Below are 10368 nucleotides of genomic sequence, written 5' to 3'. Positions count from 1 at the left end.
CATACTAAACAAACACTCTGCCTTTCTTTTTTTTTTTCTTTTTTTCTTTTTTTCTTTTTTTCCAGAATCCGCCTTTCTTTCGTTATCACCTAATTATTTTTAATGAAAATTATCATCTAAATATTTAGAAACTTTAGTTTTAAATCAAAGACAAATTAGGTATTATACATAATTAACTTTACTAATTAGTATGTGAGACATTGGCTATTTGAGAAATTTTTTTATGTTTGGTGGTGTCATCCAATAAACATGGGACATGTTGAATTATTATCTAACTTATTGCATTTCTTTTTATAACATGTGGGCTGCATTGCAAATATTTTATATGTCTTTCGTCTATTGATTAGTCTGCACATGGTTAACACCCAAAAATTACTCTAGGTATTTTGGTTTGGGTTTTAATACCTAATAAATTATTGCTATTTTATATTAGACCAAAGAGTAGGCCCAGATTCGTTGAGCTAACTTAAAAATAAAAACTGAAAAGACAATTCTACCATTCTTCTTAAAAAGTCTAGCCTATCTTTAAACCAATCAAACTAAATGACTCAATTACCACACGATTGGTTTCTCTTTCGTTCTCCTTCGGCTTTGAGGTTTTGGAGCTCTGGTTCTTCTTTTGCCATTAGAGCTTCAATTTGCTGGTAGGCTTTCGTTCATTTTTCTTCGGTACTCATTTTTCTTTTTTCTGCTACTTTTTCGTTCGATTTGCATGTGGAATGAGGGTTAGTTTTGGGTGATTTATGTTCTCCTTAGTTCGGGTATTTCGAGCTCAGTTTTGTTGCACGATTTTGTGGCACAATCGTGTGGATTTCTATGCTAAACGCTATCTTCTTCGTTTGTGTTCAGATTTGATTTTGAGCTGCTATTTGGTTGTGGAGATTTTTGGCAGTCCTAGGTCTTGAGGTATGAGTACTTTGAAACCTGTTTTCATTTATATCAACTTATATGTTTTTGGAATTTAGTTTTAGTACTTTTATCTTAGTTTTCTTTTGGTTTCTATTCGAAGTTTTTTTTATTTTCCAAGATAAACTGCATCTGTTTGATTTTTAGCAGAAATTGCATTGCGTTTCTGGTTTCATAAACTGCATGGGAAGTGTGGCAATGTTAAAAATGCTGATTGACATGAATTTGTTTAGATTTTCTGTCATAAAATCCATCTGTTTGTTTCAGTTTTAGCAGAAATTGCATTGCAGTTATTGGTTTCATAAACTTCATTGGAAGTGTATAGCAATGTTACAACTGCTAATGGAGTTAAATGCATTTTTGAAATTAGTTGTAGATTGTAGTACTTTGAACGTCTTTCTTTTGGTTTCTATTCAAATTTGAGGATATGTTTTCTCATAAAGTGCATTGTTGTTTCCGTTTATTTCATTTTTTGACTAGAAACTGCTCATTTACATTATTTACCCCAGCTTCCCCACTCCATCATGTCCAGCCAAAGAAAATCAAACCCCCAGCTTCCCACCATAATAAAATCCATTCTTACAATCCCACTCACATACATAGAGAAAAGGACCATGAACTCAAACCTCTCTTGATTTAGGTTCGGATTGAGTTTTTGGTTTTAAAATTCTCGATCTGGGTTTTTTTTCTCTTGGTGTTTTGAGGCAGGGAGAAGAGAAAAAGAGAGGGGGAGAGAGAGAGAGAGAGAGAGAGAGAGAGATGGGGTGGGTACAATGATGGGTTTGTTTGTTTTTGTATATCTATTTATATATATATATATCTTTTCCCAGTCGATCAAACAGCATTGGAAGCATTTAAATAAGTTTTTCCAAATAGTCAAACAAAATGGTCTAGTTGTCTCTGCTAAGAAAATTAAGTTATTCCAAACTAATATTCGTTTTCTTGGTTTCAATATTTGTCAGTCTCAAATCAGTCCAATTGACTGAGTCATTCAATTTGCCGATAAGTTCCCAGATCAAATCCTTGATAAGAGTCAGCTTCAGAGGTTTTTAGGATCTCTCAATTATGTGTCTGATTTTTATCAAAATTTGAAAAAACAATGTAAGCCTCTATTTGATAGGTTGCAGAATAATCCTCCTCCTTGGTCCTCAGTCCATACAGAAATTGTCAAACAAATCAAAGTCCATGTCAAGACACTCCCTTGTCTTGGAATCCCTTCAGTTGATTTATTCAAAATAGTTGAAACTAATGCCTCTGAAATTGGTTATGGAGGTATTCTCAAACAAAGCGTCGATCTAGATCATCCAAAACAAATCATTCATTTTCATTCTGGAATTTGGACTCAGTTGCAATCTAATTATTGTATTATTAAGAAAGAAATATTATCTATAGTATTATGCATTTCAAAGTTTCAAGATGATTTATTAAATCAAAAAAATTTAGTTCGAGTTGATTGCAAATTTGCAAAGCATGTATTAGAAAAAAGATGTTCAAAATATTGCATCCAAACAGATTTTTGCACGATGGCAAGCAATTTTAAGTATTTTTTATTTTGACATTGAATATTTGAGAGGTAGTGAGAATACTATTCCTGATTTCCTTACTAGAGAATTTCTACAGGATAAACAATGGCTGCCAAAAAAGATAAACAAAAAGCACTAGCTAGCAACCCCAGCCATCCCAGTTGCTCAGAATCCTTCTTGCATCCATGAACCCCGTCAAACAAGAGTCGCCTCCCCAAATTGTTTCCTTCCTGGGATGTAGTCCAATCCAAGTCAATAATAGATTTTCTAGTTTAGGGACCACAGTCTGTCAAATACGCCCAAATTATTAGTCTGCACTAGTTTCCAGTTATGATCCTTTCCAGATCAATACCCAAGTTGCTCAGCGCCCAGTTCCCTTCGCAAATCACCTCCTTATGTCCATAAAGACAAATCCCATCTTTTTATTATTAAACCTGTTCTTGACAATATTGTTGATCCAGTCGCTTTAGCCAAACACTATTTTCCCCCAAATTGCCACTACATGCCCCAAAGTCCATTCTGGAATTTGGACTTAGTCACAATCTAATTATAATTCTATTAAGAAAGAAATATTATCTATAGTATTATGCATTTCAAAGTTTCAAGATAATTTATTAAATCAAAATTTTTAGTCCAAGTTGATTGCTGTTTATACCAAAATGAACAGCCAATAAGCATCAGACACGTGGACCAAACTTGAGCTATGGAAGCCTTCGGCACCTAGCTTCGGTACCGTTCTTACCGATCGCACGATTAGGGCAACTTCACCCCAGGGACACGTGGCGGTCTCACAATTGAAGTCCACAGTCCCACATCGAAATTCTAAACAACTTGCACACCTCCCAAGGCTTATAAAAGAGGACAACTATCCCAAATTGGAGGTAATCAACTGAACTTACGGCATCGCCTATTGATCGTAGTTCAATCTTACTAAATCCGTGCACTTACTTAAGCATCGGAGAGCCTTCGGCCGATACACCGGTGCCCTAGGTCTTACCGAGCGTTTGTTATCTTACAGATTGAACGCCCTACCGAGGCCCAGAGCATACCGAAGGCCTAACATCACTAAGTTGCACGGGAAAGTGCCAAATCATTTTTCTGTGTCAGCGATTTGGTGCCGTCAGGAAACGATAAGAATCGACCTACAATTCCTAAAAATACATGGGAACCACTTCGGTACCAACGTTCTTATCGGAGGATGGACTATCGACGTCATGCCAAGCGGAGCAAGCCCGCTGCACCCTAGCACTCTCTTGGTAATCATCCGGTGATTGGACTACGGTCGAAGTGGAGCTTCGTTCAAATAACTTCCTTCGGAAGGAAATGGCCAAGCTCCAAGAACATAACAACCTCCTTTCGTCCAAGTAGACGAAACCCATCGCCGTTAATCGGCCAAGAAATGCAGATATTCAAGCTACGGAACCTTCCCGTAGTCTGCGGACCCGGCGTAAGAAAGGGAAGAAGGGGGCAAAGGCAAAGCTCGCGCCTTCCAAACAGCTTGGTAGTCTCGGCTCCACGGGACCAGCCTCATGTACCGAAGAAGGTCTACACCGATTGTCGCCATCGGATCAATGACAAGGATGCCGAACGGCAGAGGTCCCCAATCAGGATCAATGCTCTCTGCGGGACTCACAGATGAGGGTCCTTGGAAACAAATCACCCCTTAGAAAGGTCCAAGGGTTGGAGTCGGAGGTAGAATTTGACGATGAGTATGCCCCCTCCAAGGGCACCGAATCAAACTACCGTTCGGAAACTCCCACGGAGTATTCGAAGGTAAGACCACCAAATCCAAGGAGAACTTGAAGACTACAATTTCAAGGATGTCCTGCCGAGACCCCGCTTATCCGTCTGCTCTTCCAAAGAATTCGAAGATGGAAGACGATCGAACCCGGTCCCGGGAACTCGACTAAAGGAAACTTCTGGCCGACCCTTTACCGAGAGCATCAAGAAGTCCAGACAGGGAGGTACACCGCGCATACGTTCTACACCGGCGTGGAAGACCCTTGACGCACCTTCACTCTTTCCAATCGGCGATGATACATTGTTCCTATCCTCCCTTACAAGCCTCTTTGAACTGGTTCTACCCTTGAACCGAACGGTAGACTCGTTTGACGAATCAAGCAGATTTTTCTCAATCACTTCATGATCCGGATGGACCATCATACTCTGCCGACGATCATGCGGTTCGGTAGAGAGAAGATGAACCCCTACGAGAATACGCGCGCGGTACCATGAATACCGAGGTGTCCGGAACGGATGATAAGGCAACCTCGGCGCTTCAAGAGTGGCCTTTGGTCCTCTCACTTTTGGTATCTCGTGTACGTGAGCAATGGCGCACATATGACGAACTAATGAAGCGATCGGCGGTCCATGCCAAGGCTGAATATTTCAACTCCAAGCCCGGCTCGCCAAGCGGAATCAGCACCAAGGAGCTATCACAGGTGGATCGTGGCGACTCTTGGCGGTCTGGCGAAAGGATGACCGTGATAATCGGCAAGGAGCTCAAAGAAGGGGCATGGGAAATAAGGTCGCAATGACCACCGCGCCACTACCAAATCACGACCGCGCTCAAGAAGTCTTCACTGTTGAATACGACATATGAGGCCGTCCGATGAACGAGCACGACCAAATCCGAAACCAAACCAAATGCCCAATCGGCGGGACAATCGGATACCGGTAAATTCTGCCGATATCACCAGCAGGCCACAACATCAAGACCGCATCACCGAGGAAGATCGTTGAACGAATGATTCGGAAGGAAAGCTGGATCAATACATTGCGGATCACCGCAGGCATCGGCCCCGACGGAATTGGCGATCAACATGATCAGCACCATCACGAGGCCCCACTCTGGCGAGACTCTCTAACCGATCGATGAAGCAATATGTGCGTGCCACTCACCACCCTCAAGTCTTGGCATAGAAGCCGATCGGCACCGCAAGGTCTCGAAGGTAGGTTGGAAGCCCATCACATTTTGCAAAGAAGAGGAAGAAGAGATCATTTACCCCACGATGACCCGATGATCATTCGGGCCGAAATCACAGATTACGATATAGGTCGGGTACTTGATTGACACTAGAAGTTCGTAAATGTGATTTTTACCGATGCCTTCAGAGGATTAAGAATTGCCGACAAGTATGGTCAATCGCGATAACGCGCTCTACTCGTTTTTGCGGTCCGTCCGATCAGCGATATCAAGATCGCCATCGCCTTTGGCGTTACCTAGAATAACGATGACCTACGACCAATTCCTCATCGTCGACCGCCTAACGGCATATAACGTCATCGTAGGACGGGACGACAATCACCGAGTCAAAGCCCACTTGTCCCCCCACATGTTGCCGATGAAATTCCCTACCCGCAATGCTGGCGTTATTCGAGGAGACGGCTCAGCGCCGGACGTGCTATCGGCACTCTGAAATTGGTAGCTTGCAAGCCTCCAATGGAGGCCATGTCTATCACGCAGGACTATCGAACGGTAGCGGGCCTATAGACGACCCAAGAGAGGAAACGCCAATACCGGTAGCGCAGCCTCTGAAGAACTCAAACGGTAATCACGAATGAGGAATATCCCGATCGATGTGTAAAGATTGGCACCACCCTAGATCCGACCTACGAACGCAGTTCATTGACTTCTTGCGGCATCATGCGGAGGTCTTCGCCTGGTCTTACGATGATATGCCCGGCATATCACGACGTCATTAGCCACAAGCTCAAGATCTCCCCGTTTATAAACCGTCGAATGAGCGTTGTTCGTATGATGCCGAAGCGGTATGAGGCTATGCGTGCGAGTTGACAAGCTTAAAGCCATCGGCTTTATCGGAGGCTACGTACCCTATCCGCTTGCCAACTCGGTCATGTTTCGGAAGACCAAGGGGATGGCGAATGTGTCGACTATATCAACTGAATAAGGCACTCGAAGGATGCTTCCCATTGCCGAGGATCGACCAACTTCATGGGACGCTTATTCAGGGTACAACCAGATTTTCATGGACCCTGCCGATAGCGAGCATACGGCATTTATCACCAACCGCGGGTTGTATCTGTTACAATGTCATGCCTTTCGGCTTGAAGAATGCGGGGGCAACGTATCAATGGCTCGTCAATCGAATTTTTCCTTAACACATCGGTGGCATCATGGAGGTGTATGTCGACAACATGTTGGTGAAAAGCCGAACGGCAGGGGGGGCATCTAGAAAACTTAGCCCTCATGTTCTGTATAACTTGAAAGACTACAGAATGAGGTTGAACCAAGTGCGCCTTGGTGTATCTTAGGGAAATTTCTCGGATTCATGATTAGCCAAAGAAGAATCGAAGCCAATCCCGAGAAAATCAAAGCCATAATCAACATGAAGACTCCAAAGACGCAGAAAGACATTCAAAGCCTTACCGGACGTGTCGCTGCCTTAATGCGCTTCATCTCCAAGGCCACCGATAAATGTGTACTGTTCTTCAAAGCCTTGAAAGGGGGCAAACATCATATCACGTGGACTCCCGAATGCGACCAAGCATTTCAAGACTTGAAGAACTATATGAGCAAGGCACCACTATTGTCAAAACCGCTCCCGGAGAAGTTCTCTCTTCTACCTTTCGGTATCCAGACCTGCCGTTAGCTCGGTATTGATACGAAGCCGAGAAGGCGTGGCTACCAATCTTTTATGTCGCAAAGGCGCTGAGCGCTTGAGCTTCGGTACCCACCCTTGAAACGACTATGCGGCCCTTGTTGTCTCGGCCAAAGGCTCTGCCATTCTTCCAAGCGCCACGAGATCACTGCTCGACCAATCAGCCCTTCAGAGGTACTTCAAATACTAAACGTCGCCAATTGGTCAAATGGGCGATCGAGATGGGAGAATTTGACATATAGTTCAAGCCAAGGCCTCTGAGAGAAGGGTCGGGCCGTCGCCGACTTCATCTCCGAGCTCACACCTTCGCACCATCGAAACATCCTTTCCGAATGTTGTTATTGCGGAATCGGGAAAATAGATGCCGAGCGCTTTGATCCTTCCCTCTATGGATCCTACATGTTGACGGCTCGGCAAATCGCAAGTGTGGACTGGCTTGGTGTTTACTACTCCGGATGGAAGCAAAGTCGAATATGCCCTCGATTCAACTTCGAACCTCTAATAACGAGGCAGAGCATGAGGCTTTCTTGGTCGGCCTTCGGCTAGCCAAGAGCATGAGCGCAAAACAAATCAGCATTCACGGTGACTCCCGAGCTTATAGTGAATCAAATAACGGCAGACCGCAATGAAGGATGCCTCCTTGTCCGCCTACCTATCGGCACCCACCAACTCCTACAAAAGTTCGGGCCTACGAGATTCGATAGATCCCCAAGTCGAAAATAGTCACGCCGATGCACTCTCGCGTTTAGCTTCGGCAATAAACGATAGGATCGGAAGGAAGGTCGGTGGAGATATTATCCTAGCCAAGCACGACAACTATCAAGTATGTACCGTATGGTACGAGAACACATGGATGTCTCCAATTTATGCTTTCCTAACGATTAGAACCTCGCCCACCGATAAGTCCCAAGCTCTAAAGCTACGGTACCGATCAGCAAGATACACACCATCGATGATGTTCTGAAATGTCTCACCAAAGAGCGGGGACTACGTCCTTCGAAGTCCACAACGGGTCTGCGGTGACCATTCGTGGTTCCTGGCACACAAAGTCTTCCGGCAGGGGTATTTCTGGCCGACCTTACACCAAGATGCAAACTTGTTAGTCAAGAAGTGCGACAAATGCCAACGGTTCGGTAGTGTCCCTCACATCCCTGCCGAGCCTCTCTCACCGATCGTAAGCCCATGGCTTTTCGCCTAGTCGAGACTAGACTTGATCGGCCCGATGCCGCAAGGCAAGGGCCAAGTCAAATATGTTGTTATTGCCGTAAACTACTTCACCAAGTGGGTAGAAGCCGAAGCCTTAGCAACAATAACGGCAGCTAGAATGGAAGATTTCATCCGGGACGAACATTTGCTGCCGATTCGAATCCCCTACGCCATCATCACGCGATAACGGCAGATAATTCGATTGGAAGCCTTTAGGCGGTTCTACACTCGCCTCAAGATCAATCATTCTTCGCTTCGCCACTCACCCCAATCGAACGGTCAAGTCGAGGCAATGAACAAAATAGTCAAGAAGCTATTGAAACGGCAGCTTGACAAGGCCAAAGGAGCCTGGAGAAGCTTCGAAGCATTATGGGCCATTCGGACATCCTACCGAACGGCAATTGGGGAAACACCATTCTCCATGGCCTTTGGCTCAAGCGTAGTCAGTGAAAATCGAGAACCTTCCTACCGAACGGAAACTTTCATCCCTAAAGGCGAATGAGGAGGCACTCGCCTTAAGCCTCGACCTGATCGAAGAACGTCGATCGCAAGCCAACCTTCGGAATGAAGCTTACAAATAGCGCGTCTCTAGGTACTACGACTCCAGGGTTAGATCCCGCTCTTTCCGAGTCGAAGATTTGGTCATGCGAAAAGTCTCTCTGGCAACTAAGAATCCCATAAAAGGAACCTCGAACCTTCCTGGGAAGGACCTTTCGAGATCATCGGCATCTAGCTATCGGGGACTTATCGGTTCAGAGACTCCAATGGAAAGACCCTTGGTCATCCTTGGAACGTAAAGCATTTGAAATATTATTTTAAATGAAGTCACCTATCCTATGGCAGGATGAAAATGTAGCTCAGAAAGCCTTCGGCTTATTCTTACTCACCCTTGATAGTACCGAGTTCCCTAGCCTACTGCAGGTTTTCAATTGTAAAACAAACTCCAAATGTATCTTTGCCTTCAGCAATCATTAATGAAAAGGCCTTCGGCCCATATATTCATAACCTTCGGTGTGTTAATTTAAAAGATGCGGTAGGGATCATCGGTCGCAGTATACTACATTTTAAAATCTTTTATTAGCCATCGGCAATTAAGGTACCACGGTATTCTTTCCTACAGATCAAAGGTTAACTTGTCTTTTACTAAGCCTGTTAACGATTGGAAGATCACCTTATTCAGCCCTAGGCACTTTAAAGGTTCACTTGAGTTATTCATTACTAGCCTTCGGTAGTTAAATCAATCATTTAGCTTTCGGCAATTACGCAGATTAGTTTTCAACTTTCTACCGATTAAGGTTGCGCTTGGAAGTTAGCTTGTTGTTGGCCTACAGTCGATAAACTTTTATCTAGCCCTCGGCATTTAAAAAGTTCCTAAGACAAGTTAAAACAGAAACATGCCAAAAGTGAAACTACTTTGACAATCAAATTAGAAAATTAAAACTGCTTGAATTAAAAGATGCCTTAGGCATCAAGGTGTTCAGAAAATATCGCCTGATGGCAGTTACATGAAATAAAACTTAAACAAGGCTCAAGCGGCAGCCTCCTCTCGGCACCAGGGGCAATGGGCTCTTCCAAGCCGCGTCCTTCCCTTCGTACTCTTCTATCATCTCTTAGAGCTCAACCAGCTTTAGTTGAAAATGAGAAGAAGCTTTTGGAGAAGAGTTCATTGCAGAGCATACGAAACTTTCACAAGCAAGGTGGCTTCCTCAGATCGGCATCGGCAGTGGCCTTCTCAAAGATAGGCAACAATGGCTCTTCCGGAGTGTCCTCCCTTCAGTACTTTCTATCATCCCTTCCGTGATTCCTTCGGGAAGGGGAGGAGGATTGCAAATAAAATTCAAGTTCAGCTTTTGCTGGTTGTACCGCTTGAAACGGTAGACCAGGCCCACCATTTCCAAGCCCACCTCCTTGTCCAAAGAAGGTAGAGAACTCGGACGAGCGACGGTACCTCTGGATTGTCTCCTGGACGCAGCCTCGATCTCCGAAACCTTAGCCCGCTCCAACTCCTCAAAAGCCACCTAGACCGCCTCCTTCGCCTCCAGAGCCTTATTTGTCGTTATTGCGCCGACTCTAGGGCTGCCAACATCTCGTGAACTTGGCTTCATAAACCT

The sequence above is a fragment of the Prunus mume genome, linkage group LG3, assembly GCF_029339155.1.
Source record: "Prunus mume cultivar Tortuosa linkage group LG3, ASM2933915v1, whole genome shotgun sequence".
NCBI classification, from domain to species: domain Eukaryota; kingdom Viridiplantae; phylum Streptophyta; class Magnoliopsida; order Rosales; family Rosaceae; genus Prunus; species Prunus mume.
Note: the sequence above shows the minus strand (reverse complement) of the source record.